The following is a 23,292-nucleotide window of genomic DNA, read 5'->3' as shown; positions in this document are numbered from 1 at the left end:
GACAAGGTGCGAATACCCGACAATGTATGATCAAAAGAGGGAGCGGAGTTGTTCGGCTGCAAGGTCTGAATTTCCAACCATAATTTGTAAACACCGTTGAAGAAAAGCCTCGAAAGCCTGACTATACACCATCAAAAGCGGGAGCGGAGGTGTTCAGCTGCAAGAAGGTCTGAATGTCCACCAATAATTACTGAAAAATGGGTAAGAAAAGGTGTGAATGCCCAACTATACATCATCAAAAGCAGAAGTGGAAGTGTTCGGCCACAAGAAGGTTTGAATGTCCGACCATAGTTTGTAAAAGGCGGGTAAGAAAAGGTTCGAATGACCGAACATACACAATCAAAAGAGGGAGCGGAGGTGTTTCGCTGCAAGAAGGTGTGAATGTCCGACCATAGTTGGTAAAAAGCGGGTAAGAAAAGGTTAAAATACCCGACTCTACACAATCAATAGCGGGAGCGGAGTTGTTCGGCTAAAAGAAGGTGTGAAAGTCCGACCATGGTTTGTAAAAAGCGGGTAAGAAAAGGTTCGAATGCCAAAATATACACCATCAAAAGCGGAAGCCGAGGTGTTCAGCTGCAAGTAGGTGTGAATGTCAGATCATAATTTGCAAAAAGCTGATGAGAAAGGTGTGAATGACCGACAATAATTGCTGAAAAATGTGTTTGAAAAGGTAAGAATGCCGGACCATTCATCATCAAAAGCAGGAGAAGAGGTGTTCGGCTGCAAGAAGCTGTGAATGTCCAGCCATAATTACTCAAAAATGGGTAAGAAAAGGTAGTATTGCCAGACCATAAATGATCAAAACAGGGAGCGGAGGTGTTCCGCTGTAAGAAAGTGTGAATGTCCGACCATAATTGGTAAAAAGCGGGTAAGAAAACGTTAAAATACCCGACTGTACACAATCAATAGCGGGAGCGGAGTTGTTTGGCTACTAAAAGGTGTGAAAGTCCGACCATGGTTTGTAAAAAGCGGGTAAGAAAAGGTGCGAATGCCGGACAATGTATGATCAAAAGAGGGAACGGAGGTTTTCGGCTGCAAGAAGGTCTAAATGTCCAACCATAATTTGTAAAAACCGGGGAAGAAAAGGCTCGAAAGCCCGACTATACACCATCAAAAGCGGGAGCAGAGGTGTTTAGCTGCAAGAAGGTCTCAATGTCCATCAATAATTGCTAGAAAACATGAAAGAAAATTTTTTGAATATCAAACCGCACACAATCATATGCGGGAGAGGAGGTGTTCAGCTGCAAGAAGGTGTGAATGTCCACCCATAATTCCTGAAAAATGGATAAAAAAAGGTGCGAATGCCCAACCATACAACATCAAAAGCAGGTGTGAATGTCAGATCATAATTTAAAAACCTGATGAGAAATGGTGAGAATGCCCGACTATACACCATCAAATGCGGGAGCGGAGGTGTTCAGCTGTGAGTAGGTGTGAATGTCCGACCATACTTGCTGAAAAATATGACAAAGCAGTTTTAACTTGGTTTGAGTGAAGGAATTCATTTTATATCAAAATCCTAAATTGTGTAGAACTGGTGAAAAGAAGCTTATTCTCGGATTACTAAAGGTTTAGTGTTGTTCTTTGGTATACTGCAAAGTAATACTTTCTTTTTTGTTGAAACCTATTCAGACATGGATAAATATTAAGGACAAAGCAGTTTTAACTTGGTTTGAGTGAAGGAATTCATTTAATATCAAAATCCGGAATTGTGTAGAACTCGTGAAAAGAAGCTTATTATCGGATTCATGAAAAAAATTAGTGTTGTTCTTTCCTATCCTGCAAAGTACTACGTTCTTTTTTGTTTAAAGCTATTTAGACATGGGTAAATATGAAGGACAAAGCAGTTTTAACTTGGTTTGAGTGAAGGAATTCATTTTATATCAAAATCCGAAATTGTGTAGAACTGGTGACAAGAAGCTTATTCTCGGATTCCTAAAGGTTTAGTGTTGTTCTTTGGTATACTGCAAAGTAATACTTTCTTTTTTGTTGAAACCTATTCAGACATGGATAAATATGAAGGACAAAGCAGTTTTAACTTGGTTTGAGTGAAGGAATTCATTTTATATCAAAATCCGAAATTGTGTAGAACTCGTCAATCGACGCATATTCTCGGATTCCTGAAAAGGTTTAGAGTTGTTCTTTCCTATCTTGCAAAGCACAACGTTCTTTTTTTGTTTAAAGCTATTTAGACATGGATAAATATGAAGGACAAAGCAGTTTTAACTTGGTTTGAGTGAAGGAATTCATTTTATATCAAAATCCGAAATTGTGTAGAACTCGTGAAAATAAGATTATTCTCGGATTCCTAAAGGTTTAGTGTTGTTATTTCCTATCCTGCAAAGTACAACGTTCTTTTTTTCTTTAAAGCTATTATGACATGGATAAATATGAAGGACAAAGCAGTTTTAACTTGGTTTGAGTGAAGGAATTCATTTTATATCAAAATCCAGAGTTGTGCATTATGGCAGCAGAATTGTAGTCTGCATACCTTTTATGCCAAACAGATTTGCCTTGCCAAGGGAAGTTTTATAAATATTTATTGTTTATGTTTAAAATATATAAACTAGCAGAATAATTAATTCATCCGCCTGGTCCCTCCCACCCCGGAGAGGGCAGCCAGAAACTGGCTGCAATAGGCATCCCCGCAACCTGGGACCCAACACAGGGCAGGAGGGCCTTATGTCCACCAGGCTCAGGGCCTGCAGTCACCATATTCCGGGAGCTACTGTACCCACAGAAGGAACTGCTTTGTCCTTCATATTTATCCATGTCTAAATAGCTTTAAACAAAAAAAGAACGTTGTACTTTGCAGGATAGGAAAGAACAACTCTAAACCTTTTCAGGAATCCGAGAATAAGCGTCGATTGACAAGTTCTACACAATTTCGGATTTTGATATAAAATGAATTCCTTCACTCAAACCAAGTTAAAACTGCTTTGTCCTTCATATTCATCTATGTCTGAATCGGTTTCAACAAAATAGAAAGTATTACTTTGCAGTATACCAAAGAACAACATTAAACCTTTAGGAATCAAAGAATAAACTTATTTCCACGAGTTCTACACAATTTCGGATTTTGATATAAAATGAATTCCTTCACTAGAACCAAGTGAAAACTGCTTTGTCATATTTTTCAGCAAGTATGGTCGGACATTCACACCTACTCACAGCCGAACACCTCCGCTCCCGCATTTGATGGTGTATAGTCAGGCATTCTCACCATTTCTCATCAGGTTTTTGCAAATTATGATCTGACATTCACACCGGCTTTTGATGATGTATGGTTGGGCATTCGCACCTTTTTTTACCCATTTTTCAGGAATTATGGGTTGACATTCACACCTTCTTGCAGCTGAACATCTCCTCTCTCGCATATGATCATGTGCGGTTTGATATTCGAAAATTTTCTTTCATGTTTTTTAGCAATTATTGATGGACATTGAGACCTTCTTGCAGCTGAACACCTCTGCTCCCGCTTTTGATGGTGTATAGTCGGGCTTTCGAGCCTTTTCTTCCCCGGTTTTTACAAATTATGGTTGGACATTCAGACCTTCTTGCAGCCGAAAACCTCCGCTCCCTCTTTTGATCATACATTGTCGGGCATTCGCACCTTTTCTTAAACGCTTTTTACAAACCATGGTCGGACTTTCACACCTTCTTGTAGCCGAACACATCCCTTCCCGCTATTGATTGTGTACAGTCGGGTATTTTAACCTTTTCTTACCCGCTTTTTACCAACTACGGTCGGACATTCACACCTTCTTATGGCGGAACACCTCCGCTCCCTCTTTTGATGGTGTATGTTCGGGCATTCGAACCTTTTCTTACCCGCTTTTTACAAACTATGCTCGGACATTCAAACCTTCTTGTAGCCGAACACATCCAGTCCTGCTTTTGATGATGTATGGTTGGGCATTCGCACCATTTTTTTTACCCATTTTTGAGGAATTATGGGTGGACATTCACACCTTCTTGCAGCTGAACACCTCCGCTCCCACTTATGATCATGTGCGGTTTGATATTCGAAAATTTTCTTTCATGTTTTCTAGCAATTATTGATGGACATTCAGACCTTCTTGCAGCTGAACCCCTCTGCACCCGCTTTTGATGGTGTATAGTCGGGCTTTCGAGCCTTTTCTTCCCCGGTTTTTACAAATTATGGTTGGACATTCAGACCTTCTTTTAGCCGAAAACCTCCGCTCCCTCTTTTGATCATACATTGTCGGGCATTCGCACCTTTTCTTACCCGCTATTTACAAAACATGGTCGGACTTTCACACCTTCTTGTAGCCGAACACATTCGCTCCCGCTATTGATTGTGTACAGTCGGGTATTTTAACCTTTTCTTACCCGCTTTTTACCAACTATGGTCGGACATTCACACCTTCTTATGGCGGAACACCTCCGCTCCCTCTTTTGATGGTGTATGTTCGGGCATTCGAACCTTTTCTTACCCGCTTTTTACAAACTATGTTCGGACATTCAAACCTTCTTGTAGCCGAACACATCCAGTCCTGCTTTTGATGATGTATGTTCAGGCATTCGAACCTTTTCTTACCCGCTTTTTACAAACTATGCTCGGACATTCAAACCTTCTTGTAGCCGAACACATCCACTCCTGCTTTTGATGATGTATGTTGGGCATTCGCACCTTTTTTTTTACCCATTTTTGAGGAATTATGGGTGGACATTCACACCTTGTTGCAGCTGAACACCTCCTCTCCCACTTATGATCATGTGCGGTTGGATATTCGAAAATTTTTTTTCATGTTTTCTAGCAATTATTGATGGACATTCAGACCTTCTTGCAGCTGAACCCCTCTGCACCCGCTTTTGATGGTGTATAGTCGGGCTTCCGAGCCTTTTCTTCCCCGGTTTTTACAAATTACGGTTGGACATTTAGACCTTCTTGCAGCCGAAAACCTCTGTTTCCTCTTTTGATCATACATTGTCTGGCATTCACACCTTTTCTTACCCGCTTTTTACAAACCATGGTCGGACTTTCACACCTTTTAGTAGCCAAACAACTCCGCTACCGCTATTGATTGTGTACAGTCGGGTATTTTAACCTTTTCTTACCCGCTTTTTACCAATTATGGTCGGACATTCACACCTTCTTACAGCGGAACACCTCCGCTCCCTGTTTTGATCATTTATGGTCTGGCAATACTACCTTTTCTTACCCGTTTTTCAGTAATTATGGCTGGACATTCACAGCTTCTTGCAGCCGAACACCTCTTCTCCCGCTTTTGATGATGAATGGTCCGGCATTCTTACCTTTTCTAACACATTTTTCAGCAATTATTGTCGGTCATTCACACCTTTCTCATCAGCTTTTTGCAAATTATGATCTGACATTCACACCTACTTGCAGCCGAACACCTCGGCTTCCGCTTTTGTGATGGTGTATGTTCGGGCATTCGAACCTTTTCTTACCCACTTTTTACAAACTATGCTCGGACATTCACACCTTCTTGCAGCGAAACACCTCCGCTCCCTCTTTTGATTGTGTATGTTCGGGCATTCAAACCTTTTCTTACCCGCCTTTTACAAACTATGGTCGGACATTCAAACCTTCTTGTGGCCGAACACATCCACTTCTGCTTTTGATGATGTATAGTTGGGCATTCACACCTTTTCTTACCCATTTTTCAGTAATTATTGGTGGACATTCAGACCTTCTTGCAGCTGAACACCTCTGCTCCCGCTTTTGATGGTGTATAGTCGGGCTTTCGAGGCTTTTTTTCAACGGTGTTTACAAATTATGGTTGGAAATTCAGACCTTGCAGCCGAACACCTCCGCTCCCTCTTTTGATCATACATTGTCGGACATTCGCACCTTGTCTTACCCGCGTTTTACAAACCATGGTCGGACATTCACAGCTTCCTCTCCACCATACTTGTATGGTGGGATATTCACACCCACTTGCATCCGAAGACCTCCGCCCCCACTTTTGTTGATATTTAGTCGGTCATTTACACCTTACCCGTTTTCTTGCAGCCAAACACCTCTGATCTCGCTTTTGATGATGTAAGATTGGGCATTCAGACCTTGCTTTTCCTGCTTTTCACCAACTATAGACGGACATTCACACCTTCTTGCAGCCGAACACTTCCGCTCCACCTTTTAGGTTTCTATCACACCTTTTTTTTCACCGCATTTTATAGATTATGGTTGGAAATTCTCAACCACTCATCCGAAGACCTCTCCTCCCGCTTTTGTTAATATATTTGAACTTTAGTCAGACATTCACACCTACTTGCAGCCGAACACCACCTCTCTAGCTTTTGATGATGTATGGTCCGGCATTCCTACCGTTTCTAACACATTTTTCAGCAATTATGGTAGGACATTCACACCTTCTTGCAGCTGAACACCTCCTCTCCCACTTATGATCATATGCAGATTGATTTTCGAAAATTTTCTTTCATGTTTTCTAGCAATTAATGATGGACATTTAGACCTTCTTGCAGCTGAACACCTCCGCTCCCGCTTTTGATCATACATTGTCAGGCATTCGAACCTTGTCTTACAAACTTTAGTCAAACATTCACACCTTTTTGCAGCCGAACACAGTTTTTTTCAGCCAATTTTGGGCATTCGAACCTTTTCATACCCACTTTTTACCAACTATGGTCGGACATTCAAACCTTCTTGTAGCCGAACACATCCAGTCCTGCTTTTGATGATGTATGTTCAGGCATTCGAACCTTTTCTTACCCGCTTTTTACAAACTATGCTCGGACATTCAAACCTTCTTGTAGCCGAACACATCCACTCCTGCTTTTGATGATGTGTGGTTGGGCATTCGAACCTACTTGTTGCCCGCTTTTCATTAATTATGGGTGGACATTCACACCTTGTCGCAGCCAAACACCTCCGCTCCCTGTTTTGATCATGTATGGTTGGACATTCGCACCTTTTCTCACCCGCTTTTTGCAAACTATGGTCGGCCATTCACAGCTTCCTCTCCACCATACTTCTATGGTGGGATATTCACACCCACTTGCATCCGAAGACCTCCGCCCCCACTTTTGTTGATATTTAGTCGGTCATTCGCACCTTACCCACTTTTGGCAAACTATGGCCTTCTTGCAGCCAAAAACCTCTGATCTCGCTTTTGATGATGTAAGGTTGGGCATTCATACCTTGCTTCACCTGCTTTTCACCAAATATAGTCGGACATTCACACCTTCTTGCAGCCGAACACTTCCGCTCCACCTTTTAGTTTTCTATGGGGCATTCACACCTTTTTTTTCACCGCATTTTATAAAAACACCACAGGAACACCGTATTGAGGCTTTGTTCTGACCGCTCATTCGGTGTCGCGTTTCTTTCAAGCAATTCTCCTGGTTAGCCCGCACTCGGCTCGCTCCCAGAACTGTGTTAAAGTCTACTTCGCATTCACTCTCTTTCCTCAGCAGACTAAAAGAAAGTTTCATCTTGGGCTCCCTGAAACTTCCATCCTGCACCGCTGTTTGCTTTTTCACAAGAGCAGAGGAGAGCGCACCGTTCCCAGGGGCACTACAGTACCGGGTCGATGCTTGGAGTGAACGGAGCAAGCTCCTTTTTCAACTCCTATTGATACAAATCCATTTAATATGTAGTCCTCGCATAGAGGACACATCAGACATTAAACTAATAAGAACAGATACTACACTTGATCTTAGCCAAAAGGCCGAGAAGCGTCCACTGGTTCACGTCCGAGGGCCCTTCCTGGCACAATGCGCACTTGTAGCGGTGTTCTTTTTATGGCCATAGTTTCACTTTGCACCTCCGCCCACCCGCTGCACTGAGCACTCTTCAGCCCTTTTAAATGGTATAACTTTACACTACCGCACGCTCCAGCGAGCACCATTCAAGCAACAACTTTGCACTCCAGCTTCGAACATTGGCACAGTCGCAACAAGTAAGGCGACTCTACTCAGAGAAGTCACTCTGCACAGTAACAAGATTTCTTTTGCACAGACAGAAAGGGCTTCATCCGCAAAGGTAAAGCCTGCCAAAAATAGAAACAACTCTTTAGTGCTGCTCAACGTTGTACTTTGCAGTAAAAGAAAGAGCAAATCTAAAGATTCAGGAATCCGAGAATAAGCTTACTTCCATGAGTTCTTCACGATTTCGGATTTTGCTATAAAATGAATTCCTTCACTCAAACTAAATTAAAACTGCTAAACCGCTAATCTGTTACATGCAAGGCAGATGTCAAATTCACCGAAATAGGATCTAAGGGTATTTGGCCAATCGAGCTGTAGCAGCTTCGGTAAAAGAGTATAAGTTGAAGAGTTTGTGAATAAAGGTGTGCGCACACATAGTGAGTTGTAGGAAAATAGGCAGGGAGCAATGCCGGCTGGGGTATAGGTTCTTGTATGTTGTCTGACTGTTTGATTTGAATGTGTTGTGTAAGTGTCCTGTTGAATGTTACATGTTTGGGCTTTGACACGCTTCACTGTGGTTGTTAACTGTGTGGTGTGTCCTGAAATGTTATATGTTTGGGCTGTGTGACATGCTTAATGCTTTTCAGTAGCAACCCACTTATTCATATATAGCAACTGACAACATAAGAAGTCCGGACATACTTTGATAGTAGTTGTAGAAGTATCCTTATTGATAATAGATAAACTAATTCATAGTGATAGAACAGTAGATGAACAGGTGCCTGCACATGTCTCATGAAAATAAAATGGGTGTATGATTGCTGACGGCAGAGCAATACTGCCAAACTTATGAGTTCTTGTGGCAAACTTGATTCAGTGTCTTGACGTGTATACGCTGTTTCGCTGACTTGTCACAAGAAACAAAGTATGTTTGATAAGATCCGACCATTTTATTACGGGAGGATCAGTATGTATGGATTCTGATGTGACTGATAAACTCATTCGTATCTTAAGCATAATCTAATACGTGAGACAACGCCCTGGCACACAATCAAAAAAAAAAAAAGAGAGAGCGGTTTTGTGTCCCCACAGTCCATAATGTAGAAAAGAGAGAAAAAAGCCTTTCTGATTTGTTGTGTGTGCTCACAGTGCAGAGTGTAGAGAAAAGAGAGAAAAGAAAGCCGTTTTGGTGTCACGGGTGTTGTGACTTACACACACACATTTCTGAATTGAGAAAGGAAATTATTTTAGAGGAAGCACTAGAGTTTAGATCCCACATTTGTTGATAGGCATTCATTTAATTTTTCTTTTAATCAGTTTTAAAGTGAATACTAACTGAGAAATGATAAAGGTGAAGAGTTTAGAAGCTTGGTTCAAGAGCAAAACTTGGTTTATGATCAGCTCAGTCTCTAAACAGAACAGCAAAGGGCTTCATCGAACATTTAAAAAAGATTCAGATTGTTAGAATATCCAGAATTTATAGGAATGGTGGTGATTACTCTTATTTTCTAGAATGGAAATAACTGCACCATGTCTGTTTTATGAATTTAAGGGGCTAAAAAGTTTTGTTCTCGTTTTTCTATGATTAACCGAATGTATGTGAGAGTCCAAACAGACAGAAGGGTTACGGCCGAGCGCTGGACCTTCCAAAAAAGATGAGACAGGCTGGACCTGTGCCATACTAGTTAAGGCCTGCCTGTGGATAACAGGTTCTTTAAACTCTCACACACACAAACTCACACACGTTCGCACACATACACCCATTCACACACACATTCTTGAACTTGCTGCAAGATTAAACCTTTGCATTAACTGACTCCAGCAACTCTGAGTCTCATTGAGAGACTTTTCTCAACAATTGGGTCCTCAAACCAGATCTCAACGTTTTTTCCGCTGTCCAGGGTCGGAGCTGAAACCGTGCACGGGGGAGTCCAGTACTCCTAATGAAAGACCCCCTGCTGAATTGCGGTAATTAGGGGCCAGTGTCCACTGAAAGGGGGAAAAAGGGACGAGATAGTACTTTTGAATCAATGGCCAGAAGCCATTGGCAGTGCAGGCATCAACAATAATGGTGTTATTTCACCCATTAACACTTAAGGTACCTCATGCAGTGGCTGTGATATGGTTACTTAACAAAATATCTTTACCAGACATCTCTCCTACATAACAGTTCTTCTTTCACAGCCACACCTTGTTGACGAGAGATGTGCTACACTTAATCCATCCACACTGCTACCTACCCCACAGATGGAAAGCCAGAAATAACCATCAGTGTTTTACCCAGGCCAGACTTAACTGATATACGTTATGAAAATGCAGAAATAACTATATTTATTCAACAGATCAAGGAAAAAAACCCTGATGGCACAAATGCTACAGGATTTGCAGTAGTAACAGAAACTGAAGTTTTCTTAAAACAACCACTACCAAAAAATTACTCTGTTCAAGCAGTCGAATTGGTAGCTTTAACTGAAGCTTGTAAATTAAATAACAAAAAGGTTGTTAACGTTTACACTGACAGTCAGTATGCCTTCTCAACTGTACATGTGTTAACACAGCATTGGAAAAACAGGTATGTTGACATCCACAGCTAAATGTATAAACTACAAATATTTTAGCATTATTAGATGTTATTCAATTGCCATCTACAATAGACTCGTATGAATGACCGGAAGGAAAACCATACTGCCAAAGAATTTGTTTAAATATGCTGCAGTATTGAGCCACGGACCATGTCATGTCTCAACAGGAGGGATGGAAGCAATAATGAACCAGGTTTTTACAGCATATGGTTTTACTAATTATTAAAAACATTTTTTTAGAATAAATAAATGAATAAAGTTTTGTCTAGCAGGTCAAATATGTGCAAAATACATTCCACAGGGCAATCTAAGACCAAAACGAAGATAATTCCCTAAGCCAGTGTATCTTTTTCAACATATTTGTTTGGATTTCATTATTTCATTATTTTGTAGATTTCATTGAACTAAATTAATGTTAAGGGAAACGATTCTGCTCAGTGACAACAGAGGTTTTTACCAAATGGTCTGAAATATTTCCATGTGCACAAGCAAGCAGTAGCAAAATCACGCGTAAAATAACTCATTTCTAGATTTGAAATTCCTGAAAAGATCTTCAGTGATAATTTGACACACTTTGTAAACAATGTCATCTCACTGATGGCAAAGAACTTAAAATAGACCTTAGAAACCACTGTGATATAGAAGGTTTCGCTAACACATTGGAATTGTTTTACTATTTACATATGCATGTGCAGTGAAGAATTGCTTGCTGCTGATAAATGCAAAGAAGAACAGCTTACACATAAATGCTCACATATAGGCTGCTGAATGCAATGAAGACCTGCTTATCCAGTAAAGTTCAATGTCAATGTGTAATATTCAATTAGGATTTGCAAAACAGTGAAGTTAAACAATGAATGGGTCCATAGTCGGTATGAGAAGACTACAGGAATATTTACCTGGGTGTACGTTCAAACAGAGATGAGAAAATTGCGATAAATTATTGTTTGTTTGTTTGTTAGTATGTATATGAATGTTATGTGTATAAACTGTGTTGAGTTGTAGTTACTCAGTAGTGTCTCAGTGAAACAACCGACGGGGGAAGCCTTGCGGTGACAACAAAAGCAGTGTTTTACTGATCAGTCAAGTTGCTCCAGTGTACTCCATACAAACTGGTTGGCTACTGAAGGGATAGAAAATGGGGAATACTTGTTTTAAAGCAAACAAGGAATTAGATGGGAAAAATACATGTTTTAACGGGACCCAGACAATATTAAATACTCAGACAGATGGGAGAAGAAGTGTAGTTTTGTAGGAAATCACAAAATTATTACATAAAATGAGTGAAATCAATTGAAGAATGCCTTTCTGAAGAGCTGTTTACCACAGATGAGCAGCTTTGCGACCAAGCACATTGTAGATCGCTTTACTGCCAAAATGATCTAGTTTAATGGATTGGTTTAGACATTTATAACAGCATTTTAAGAACAAAGAGAGAAACAAAAAGGGACAACGCTTCATGGTGGAAGGTGATGTATAAATAACTGTGTATATGATGAAGGAGAGACCATTTGAGCAGCACAGCCATTTCGCAGCACAGGGACAGCAGTCCAAGTTAAAGGATCTCCCATGTGGTATCACCTGTCACACTGTGTCAAGGCATCAAAAGAAGAAAAAATCACCAAACTCAAGGACAAAGAGACGAAGACTCCGGTGAACGAAGAGAGAGGACTTACAAACCAGAAATACAAAAGGATGCTCGATATCAAGATCCAGAAGAAGAGGCTAACAATGCCACGAACACTTACGATGCTGGGAATGATGCCAGCAATGAACAGAGAAGAAGATTCAGTGTCATCAATCTGCAACACGTGCCTCTAATGAGGGGGTGAATATAGAATCCTCAACGATTACAACGTCTCTGGGAACTGTGACAACAACAAGGTTTAAACCATTTTGATATATATTGTAACCTATTGGCTAAGGAATAGTGCTGAAAATGAGGTAAATCTAATCCACCACTGTCCTTGGTCTTCTGTAGGGTTTTTAAACTAATATGTGGTGGTTTGTTTTTCCACAGAAATTTGGAGATGCATGAATCTAGTGACTTAAACCAAGTAGCAGATGGTTTTATGGGGATCATTGAGAACAAATAGTTAACTTTTGGTAGTATCATCATTTTAATGGTTGTAACTCTCCCCATAAGTGATATAGGTAAGGACTTCCAACGAGAGAGATCGTCCTCTACTCTCTTTACTAATTGCACATAATCCATCTGTACTTATCAGTTTAATATGTGATATGTCTATGCAAGGACTACATATTAAATGGATTTTTATCAATAGGAGTTGAAAAAGGAGCTTGCTCCGTTCACTCCAAGCATCGACCCGGTACTGCAGTGCCGCTGGGAACGGTGCGCTCTCCTCTGCTCTTGTGAAAAAGCTAACAGCGGTGCAGGATGGAAGTTTCTTTTAGTCTGCTGAGAAAAGAGAGTGAATGCGAAGTAGACTTTAACACGGCTCTGGGAGCGAGCCGAGTGCGGGCTAACCAGGAGAAATGCTTGAAAGAAACGCGACACCGAATGAGCGGTCAGAACAAAGCCTCAATACGGTGTTCCTGTGGTGTTTTTATAAAATGCGGTGAAAATAAAGGTGTGAATGCCCCATAGAAAACTAAAAGGTGGAGCGGAAGTGTTCGGCTGCAAGAAGGTGTGAATGTCCGACTATATTTGGTGAAAAGCAGGTGAAGCAAGGTCTGAATGCCCAACCTTACATCATCAAAAGCGAGATCAGAGGTTTTTGGCTGCAAGAAGGCCATAGTTTGCCAAAAGCGGGTAAGGTGCGAATGACCGACTAAATATCAACAAAAGTGGGGGCGGAGGTCTTCGGATGCAAGTGGGTGTGAATATCCCACCATACAAGTATGGTGGAGAGGAAGCTGTGAATGGCCGACCATAGTTTGCAAAAAGCGGGTGAGAAAAGGTGCGAATGTCCAACCATGCATGATCGAAACAGGGTGTTTGGCTGCGACAAGGTGTGAATGTCCACCCATAATTAATGAAAAGCGGGCAACAAGTAGGTTCGAATGCCATACCATACATCATCAAAAGCAGGAGTGGATGTGTTCGGCTACAAGAAGGTTTGAATGTCCGAGCATAGTTTGTAAAAAGCGGGTAAGAAAAGGTTCGAATGCCCGAACATACACCATCAAAAGAGGGAGCGGAGGTGTTCCGCTGTAAGACGGTGTGAATGTCCGACCATAGTTGGTAAAAAGTGGGTATGAAAAGGTGCGAATGCCCAAATTCGGCTGCAAAAAACTGTGTTCGGCTGCAAAAAGGTGTGAATGTTCGACTAAAGTTTGTAAAAAGCGGGTAAGACAAGGTGCGAATGCCTGACAATGTATGATCAAAAGCGGGAGCGGAGGTGTTCAGCTGCAAGAAGGTCTAAATGTCCATAATTAATTGCTAGAAAACATGAAAGAAAATTTTCGAAAATCAATCCGCACATGATCATAAGTGGGAGAGGAGGTGTTCAGCTGCAAGAAGGTGTGAATATCCTACCATAATTGCTGAAAAATGTGTTAGAAACGGTAAGAATCCCAGACCATACCTCATCAAAAGCTAGAGAGGTGGTGTTCGGCTACAAGTAGGTGTGAATGTCTGACTAAAGTTCAAATATATTAACAAAAGCGGGAGGAGAGGTCTTCGGATGAGTGGTTGAGAATTTCCAACCATAATCTATAAAATGCGGTGAAAAAAAAGGTGTGATAGAAACCTAAAAGGTGGAGCGGAAGTGTTCGGCTGCAAGAAGGTGTGAATGTCCATCTATAGTTGGTGAAAAGCAGGAAAAGCAAGGTCTGAATGCCCAATCTTACATCATCAAAAGCGAGATCAGAGGTGTTTGGCGGCAAGAAAACGGGTATGGTGTGAATGACCGACTAAATATCAACAAAAGTGGGGGCGGAGATCTTCGGAGGCAAGTGGGTGTGAATATCCCACCATACAAGTATGGTGGAGAGGAAGCTGTGAATGGCCGACCATAGTTTGCAAAAAGCGGGTGAGAAAAGGTGCGAATGTCCAACCATACATGATCAAAAGAGGGAGCGGAGGTGTTTGGCTGTGACAAGGTGTGAATGTCCACCCATAATTAATGAAAAGCGGGCAACAAGTAGGTTCGAATGCCCAACCATACATCAACAAAAGCAGGAGTGGATGTGTTTGGCTACAAGAAGGTTTGAATGTCCGAGCATAGTTTGTAAAAAGCGGGTAAGAAAAGGTGCGAATGCCCGACAAAGTATGATCAAAAGAGGGAGTGGAGGTTTTCGGCTACAAGGTTTGAATGTACGACCATAGTTTGTAAAAAGCGGGTAAGAAAAGGTGCGAATGCCCGAACATACACCATCAAAAGAGGGAGCGGAGGTGTTACACTTGAAAGACGGTGTGAATGTCCGACCATAGTTGGTAAAAAGTGGGTAAGAAAAGGTTCGAATGCCCGAATATATACCATCAAAAGCGGAAGCGGAGGTGTTCGGCTGCAAGAAGGTGTGAACGTCCGACCAAAGTTTGTAAAAAGCAGTTAAGAAAAGGTTCGAATATCCAACCAAACATAATCAAAAGTGGGAGCAGAGCTTTTCGACTGCAAGTAGGTGTGAATATCCACCCATAATTCCTGAAAAATGGGTAAGAAAAGGTGCGAATGCCCAACCATACATCATCAAAAGAAGAAGTGGATGTGTTCTGCTACAAGAAGGTTTGAATGTCCGACCATAGTTTGTAAAAAGCGGGTAAGAAAAAGTTCGAATGCCGAACATACACCATCAAAAGAGGGAGCGGAGGTGTTCCGCTGTAAGATGCTGCGAATGTCCGACCATAGTTGGTAAAAAGCGGGTAAGAAAAGGTTAAAAAACCGGACTGTACACAATCAATAGCGGGAGCGGAGTTGTTCGGCTACAAGAAGGTGTGAAAGTCCGACCATGGTTTGTAAAACGCGGGTAAGACAAGGTGCGAATGCCCGACAATGTATGATCAAAAGAGGGAGCGGAGGTGTTCGGCTGCAAGGTCTGAATTTCCAACCAATAATTACTGAAAAATGGGTAAGAAAAGGTGTGAATGCCCAACTATACATCATAAAAAGCAGAAGTGGATGTGTTCGGCCACAAGAAGGTTTGAATGTCCGACCATAGTTTGTAAAAAGCTGATAAGAAAAGGTTCGAATGCCCGAACATACACAATCAAAAGAGGGAACGGAGGGGTTTCGCTGCAAGAAGGTGTGAATGTCCGAGCATAGTTTGTAAAAAGTGGGTAAGAAAAGGTTCGAATGCCAAAATATACACCATCAAAAACGGAAGCCGAGGTGTTCGGCTGCAAGTAGGTGGGAATGTCAGATCATAATTTGCAAAAAGCTGATGAGAAAGGTGTGAATGACCGACAATAATTACTGAAAAATGTGTTAGAAAAGGTAAGAATGCCGGACTATTCATCATCAAAAGCAGAGAAGAGGTGTTCGGATGCAAGAAGCTGTGAATGTCCAGCCATAATTACTCAAAAACGGGTAAGAAAAGGTAGTATTGCCAGACCATAAATGATCAAAACAGGGAGCGGAGGTGTTCCGCTGTAAGAAGGTGTGAATGTCCCACCATAATTGGTAAAAAGCGGGTAAGAAAAGGTTAAAATACCCGACTGTACACAATCAATAGCGGGAGCGGAGTTGTTTGGCTACTAAAAGGTGTGAAAGTCCGACCATGGTTTGTAAAAAGCGGGTAAGAAAAGTTGCGAATGCCGGACAATGTATGATCAAAAGAGGGAACGGAGGTTTTCGGCTGCAAGAAGGTCTCAATGTCCATCAATAATTGCTAGAAAACATGAAAGAAAATTTTCGAATATCAAACCGCACATGATCATATGCGGGAGAGGAGGTGTTCAGCTGCAAGATGGTGTGAATGTCCACCCATAATTCCTGAAAAATGGGTAAAAAAAGGTGCGAATGCCCAACCATACAACATCAAAAGCAGGTGTGAATGTCAGATCATAATTTGCAAAAACCTGATGAGAAATGGTGAGAATGCCCGACTATACACCATCAAATGCGGGAGCGGAGGTGTTCGGCTGTGAGTAGGTGTGAATGTCCGACCATACTTGCTGAAAAATATGACAAAGCAGTTTTCACTTGGTTTGAGTGAAGGAATTCATTTTATATCAAAATCCGAAATTGTGTAGAACTCGTGGAAATAAGTTTATTCTCGGATTCCTAAAGGTTTAGTGTTGTTCTTTGGTATACTGCAAAGTAATACTTTCTATTTTGTTGAAACCGATTCAGACATGGATAAATATGAAGGACAAAGCAGTTTTAACTTGGTTTGAGTGAAGGAATTCATTTTATATCAAAATCCAAAATTGTGTAGAACTGGTGAAAAGAAGCTTATTCTCGGATTCCTAAAGGTTTAGTGTTGTTCTTTGGTATACTGCAAAGTAATACTTTCTATTTTGTTGAAACCCATTCAGACATGGATAAATATGAAGGACAAAGCAGTTTTAACTTGGTTTGAGTGAATGAATTCATTTTATATCAAAATCCAAAATTGTGTAGAACAAAGCCTCAATACGGTGTTCCTGTGGTGTTTTTATAAAATGCGGTGAAAATAAAGGTGTGAATGCCCCATAGAAAACTAAAAGGTGGAGCGGAAGTGTTCGGCTGCAAGAAGGTGTGAATGTCCGACTATATTTGGTGAAAAGCAGGTGAAGCAAGGTCTGAATGCCCAACCTTACATCATCAAAAGCGAGATCAGAGGTTTTTGGCTGCAAGAAGGCCATAGTTTGCCAAAAGCGGGTAAGGTGCGAATGACCGACTAAATATCAACAAAAGTGGGGGCGGAGGTCTTCGGATGCAAGTGGGTGTGAATATCCCACCATACAAGTATGGTGGAGAGGAAGCTGTGAATGGCCGACCATAGTTTGCAAAAAGCGGGTGAGAAAAGGTGCGAATGTCCAACCATACATGATCGAAACAGGGTGTTTGGCTGCGACAAGGTGTGAATGTCCACCCATAATTAATGAAAAGCGGGCAACAAGTAGGTTCGAATGCCATACCATACATCATCAAAAGCAGGAGTGGATGTGTTCGGCTACAAGAAGGTTTGAATGTCCGAGCATAGTTTGTAAAAAGCGGGTAAGAAAAGGTTCGAATGCCCGAACATACACCATCAAAAGAGGGAGCGGAGGTGTTCCGCTGTAAGACGGTGTGAATGTCCGACCATAGTTGGTAAAAAGTGGGTATGAAAAGGTGCGAATGCCCAAATTCGGCTGCAAAAAACTGTGTTCGGCTGCAAAAAGGTGTGAATGTTCGACTAAAGTTTGTAAAAAGCGGGTAAGACAAGGTGCGAATGCCTGACAATGTATGATCAAAAGCGGGAGCGGAGGTGTTCAGCTGCAAGAAGGTCTAAATGTCCATAATTAATTGCTAGAAAACATGAAAGAAAATTTTCGAAAATCAATCCGCACATGATCATAAGTGGGAGAGGAGGTGTTCAGCTGCAAGAAGGTGTGAATATCCTACCATAATTGCTGAAAAATGTGTTAGAAACGGTAAGAATCCCGGACCATACCTCATCAAAAGCTAGAGAGGTGGTGTTCGGCTACAAGTAGGTGTGAATGTCTGACTAAAGTTCAAATATATTAACAAAAGCGGGAGGAGAGGTCTTCGGATGAGTGGTTGAGAATTTCCAACCATAATCTATAAAATGCGGTGAAAAAAAAGGTGTGATAGAAACCTAAAAGGTGGAGCGGAAGTGTTCGGCTGCAAGAAGGTGTGAATGTCCATCTATAGTTGGTGAAAAGCAGGGAAAGCAAGGTCTGAATGCCCAATCTTACATCATCAAAAGCGAGATCAGAGGTGTTTGGCGGCAAGAAAACGGGTATGGTGTGAATGACCGACTAAATATCAACAAAAGTGGGGGCGGAGATCTTCGGAGGCAAGTGGGTGTGAATATCCCACCATACAAGTATGGTGGAGAGGAAGCTGTGAATGGCCGACCATAGTTTGCAAAAAGCGGGTGAGAAAAGGTGCGAATGTCCAACCATACATGATCAAAAGAGGGAGCGGAGGTGTTTGGCTGTGACAAGGTGTGAATGTCCACCCATAATTAATGAAAAGCGGGCAACAAGTAGGTTCGAATGCCCAACCATACATCAACAAAAGCAGGAGTGGATGTGTTTGGCTACAAGAAGGTTTGAATGTCCGAGCATAGTTTGTAAAAAGCGGGTAAGAAAAGGTGCGAATGCCCGACAAAGTATGATCAAAAGAGGGAGTGGAGGTTTTCGGCTACAAGGTTTGAATGTACGACCATAGTTTGTAAAAAGCGGGTAAGAAAAGGTGCGAATGCCCGAACATACACCATCAAAAGAGGGAGCGGAGGTGTTACACTTGAAAGACGGTGTGAATGTCCGACCATAGTTGGTAAAAAGTGGGTAAGAAAAGGTTCGAATGCCCGAATATATACCATCAAAAGCGGAAGCGGAGGTGTTCGGCTGCAAGAAGGTGTGAACGTCCGACCAAAGTTTGTAAAAAGCAGTTAAGAAAAGGTTCGAATATCCAACCAAACATAATCAAAAGTGGGAGCAGAGCTTTTCGACTGCAAGTAGGTGTGAATATCCACCCATAATTCCTGAAAAATGGGTAAGAAAAGGTGCGAATGCCCAACCATACATCATCAAAAGAAGAAGTGGATGTGTTCTGCTACAAGAAGGTTTGAATGTCCGACCATAGTTTGTAAAAAGCGGGTAAGAAAAAGTTCGAATGCCGAACATACACCATCAAAAGAGGGAGCGGAGGTGTTCCGCTGTAAGATGCTGCGAATGTCCGACCATAGTTGGTAAAAAGCGGGTAAGAAAAGGTTAAAAAACCGGACTGTACACAATCAATAGCGGGAGCGGAGTTGTTCGGCTACAAGAAGGTGTGAAAGTCCGACCATGGTTTGTAAAACGCGGGTAAGACAAGGTGCGAATGCCCGACAATGTATGATCAAAAGAGGGAGCGGAGGTGTTCGGCTGCAAGGTCTGAATTTCCAACCAATAATTACTGAAAAATGGGTAAGAAAAGGTGTGAATGCCCAACTATACATCATAAAAAGCAGAAGTGGATGTGTTCGGCCACAAGAAGGTTTGAATGTCCGACCATAGTTTGTAAAAAGCTGATAAGAAAAGGTTCGAATGCCCGAACATACACAATCAAAAGAGGGAACGGAGGGGTTTCGCTGCAAGAAGGTGTGAATGTCCGAGCATAGTTTGTAAAAAGTGGGTAAGAAAAGGTTCGAATGCCAAAATATACACCATCAAAAACGGAAGCCGAGGTGTTCGGCTGCAAGTAGGTGGGAATGTCAGATCATAATTTGCAAAAAGCTGATGAGAAAGGTGTGAATGACCGACAATAATTACTGAAAAATGTGTTAGAAAAGGTAAGAATGCCGGACTATTCATCATCAAAAGCAGAGAAGAGGTGTTCGGATGCAAGAAGCTGTGAATGTCCAGCCATAATTACTCAAAAACGGGTAAGAAAAGGTAGTATTGCCAGACCATAAATGATCAAAACAGGGAGCGGAGGTGTTCCGCTGTAAGAAGGTGTGAATGTCCCACCATAATTGGTAAAAAGCGGGTAAGAAAAGGTTAAAATACCCGACTGTACACAATCAATAGCGGGAGCGGAGTTGTTTGGCTACTAAAAGGTGTGAAAGTCCGACCATGGTTTGTAAAAAGCGGGTAAGAAAAGTTGCGAATGCCGGACAATGTATGATCAAAAGAGGGAACGGAGGTTTTCGGCTGCAAGAAGGTCTCAATGTCCATCAATAATTGCTAGAAAACATGAAAGAAAATTTTCGAATATCAAACCGCACATGATCATATGCGGGAGAGGAGGTGTTCAGCTGCAAGATGGTGTGAATGTCCACCCATAATTCCTGAAAAATGGGTAAAAAAAGGTGCGAATGCCCAACCATACAACATCAAAAGCAGGTGTGAATGTCAGATCATAATTTGCAAAAACCTGATGAGAAATGGTGAGAATGCCCGACTATACACCATCAAATGCGGGAGCGGAGGTGTTCGGCTGTGAGTAGGTGTGAATGTCCGACCATACTTGCTGAAAAATATGACAAAGCAGTTTTCACTTGGTTTGAGTGAAGGAATTCATTTTATATCAAAATCCGAAATTGTGTAGAACTCGTGGAAATAAGTTTATTCTCGGATTCCTAAAGGTTTAGTGTTGTTCTTTGGTATACTGCAAAGTAATACTTTCTATTTTGTTGAAACCGATTCAGACATGGATAAATATGAAGGACAAAGCAGTTTTAACTTGGTTTGAGTGAAGGAATTCATTTTATATCAAAATCCAAAATTGTGTAGAACTGGTGAAAAGAAGCTTATTCTCGGATTCCTAAAGGTTTAGTGTTGTTCTTTGGTATACTGCAAAGTAATACTTTCTATTTTGTTGAAACCCATTCAGACATGGATAAATATGAAGGACAAAGCAGTTTTAACTTGGTTTGAGTGAATGAATTCATTTTATATCAAAATCCAAAATTGTGTAGAACTGGTGAAAAGAAGCTTATTCTCGGATTCCTAAAGGTTTAGTGTTGTTCTTTGGTATACTGCAAAGTAATACTTTCTTTTTTGTTGAAACATATTCAGACATGGATAAATATTAAGGACAAAGCAGTTTTAACTTGGTTTGAGTGAAGGAATTCATTTTATATCAAAATCCGAAATTGTGTAGAACTGGTGATAAGAAGCTTATTTTCGGATTCCTGAAAAGGTTTAGTGTTGTTCTTTGGTATACTGCAAAGTAATACTTTCTTTTTTGTTGAAACCTATTCAGACATGGATAAATATGAAGGACAAAAGCAGTTTTAACTTGGTTTGAGTGAACGAATTCATTTTATATCAAAATCTGAAATTGTGTAGAACTCGTCAATCGACGCTTATTCTCGGATTCCTGAAAAGGTTTAGAGTTGTTCTTTCCTATCCTGCAAAGTACAACGTTCTTTTTTGTTTAAAGCTATTTAGACATGAATAAATATGAAGGACAAAGCAGTTTTAACTTGGTTTGAGTGAAGGCATTCATTTTATATCAAAATCCGAAATTGTGTAGAACTCGTGAAAAGAAGATTATTCTCGGATTCCTAAAGGTTTAGTGTTGTTCTTTCCTATCCTGCAAAGTACAACGTTCTTTTTTGTTTAAAGCTATTATGACATGGATAAATATGAAGGACAAAGCAGTTTTAACTTAATCGGTTTCAACAAAATAGAAAGTATTACTTTGCAGTATACCAAAGAACAACACTAAACCTTTAGGAATCCGAGAATAAACTTATTTCCACGAGTTCTACACAATTTCGGATTTTGATATAAAATGAATTCCTTCACTCAAACCAAGTTAAAACTGCTTTTTCCTTGATATTTATCCATGTCTGAATCGGTTTCAACAAAATAAAAAGTATTACTTTGCAGTATACCAAAGAACAACACTAAACCTTTAGGAATCCGAGAATAAACTTATTTCCACGAGTTCTACACAATTTCGGATTTCTATATAAAATGAAATCCTTCACTCAAACCAAGTGAAAACTGCTTTGTCATATTTTTCAGCAAGTATGGTCGGACATTCACACCTACTCACAGCCGAACACCTCCGCTCCCGCATTTGATGGTGTATAGGGCATTCTCACCATTTCTCATCAGGTTTTTGCAAATTATGATCTGATATTCACACCTGCTTTTGATGATGTATGGTTGGGCATTCGCACCTTTTTTTACCCATTTTTCAGGAATTATGGGTGGACATTCACACCTTCTTGCAGCTGAACACCTCTTCTCCCGCATATGATCATGTGCGGTTTGATATTCGAAAATTTTCTTTCATGTTTTTTAGCAATTATTGATGGACATTGAGACCTTCTTGCAGCTGAACACCTCTGCTCCCGCTTTTGATGGTGTATAGTCGGGCTTCCGAGCCTTTTCTTCCCCGGTTTTTACAAATTATGGTTGGACATTCAGACCTTCTTGCAGCCGAAAACCTCCGCTCCCTCCTTTGATCATACATTGTCGGGCATTCACACCTTTTCTTAACCGCTTTTTACAAAACATGGTCGGACTTTCACACCTTCTTGTAGCCGAACACATCCCTTCCCGCTATTGATTGTGTACAGACGGCCATTTTAACCTTTTCTTACCCGCTTTTTACCAACTACGGTCGGACATTCACACCTTCTTATGGCCGAACACCTCCGCTCCCTCTTTTGATGGTGTATGTTCGGGCATTCGAACCTTTTCTTACCCGCTTTTAACAAACTATGCTCGGACATTCAAACCTTGTAGCCGAACACATCCAGTTCTGCTTTTGATGATGTATGGTTGGGCATTCGCACCTTTTTTTTTACCCATTTTTGAGGAATTATGGGTGGACATTCACACCTTCTTGCAGCTAAACACCTCCGCTCCCACTTATGATCATGTGCGGTTTGATATTCGAAAATTTTCTTTCATGTTTTCTAGCAATTATTGATGGACATTCAGACCTTGCAGCTGAACTCCTCTGCTCCCGCTTTTGATGGTGTATAGTCGGGCTTTCGAGCCTTTTCTTCCCCGGTTTTTACAAATTATGGTTGGACATTCAGACCTTCTTTTAGCCGAAAACCTCCGCTCCCTCTTTTGATCATACATTGTCGGGCATTCGCACCTTTTCTTACCCGCTATTTACAAAACATGGTTGGACTTTCACACCTTCTTGTAGCCGAACACATTCGCTCCCGCTATTGATTGTGTACAGTCGGGTATTTTAACCTTTTCTTACCCACTTTTTAGCAACTACGGTCGGACATTCACACCTTCTTATGGCGGAACACC

General features: G+C 41.1%; 1 non-coding gene and 1 pseudogene across 1 annotated transcript; one reads left to right on the top strand and one right to left on the bottom strand.

The window, feature by feature from the left end:
• Positions 1 to 7,503: 7,503 nt before the first annotated feature.
• On the bottom strand, positions 7,504 to 7,694 carry LOC140283326 (U2 spliceosomal RNA). Its single transcript, XR_011910032.1, has one exon. It is a non-coding gene; the product is annotated as a U2 spliceosomal RNA (small nuclear RNA).
• A 4,956-nt stretch (positions 7,695 to 12,650) lies between these two features.
• On the top strand, positions 12,651 to 12,827 carry LOC140283411 (U2 spliceosomal RNA; annotated as a pseudogene).
• Positions 12,828 to 23,292: the final 10,465 nt, after the last annotated feature.

Source organism: Leuresthes tenuis, unplaced genomic scaffold (assembly GCF_036924035.1).
Source record: "Leuresthes tenuis unplaced genomic scaffold, fLeuTen1.0.hap1 SCAF_23, whole genome shotgun sequence".
Lineage (NCBI taxonomy): Eukaryota > Metazoa > Chordata > Actinopteri > Atheriniformes > Atherinopsidae > Leuresthes > Leuresthes tenuis.
This window is presented reverse-complemented; position numbering and strand designations above follow the sequence as displayed.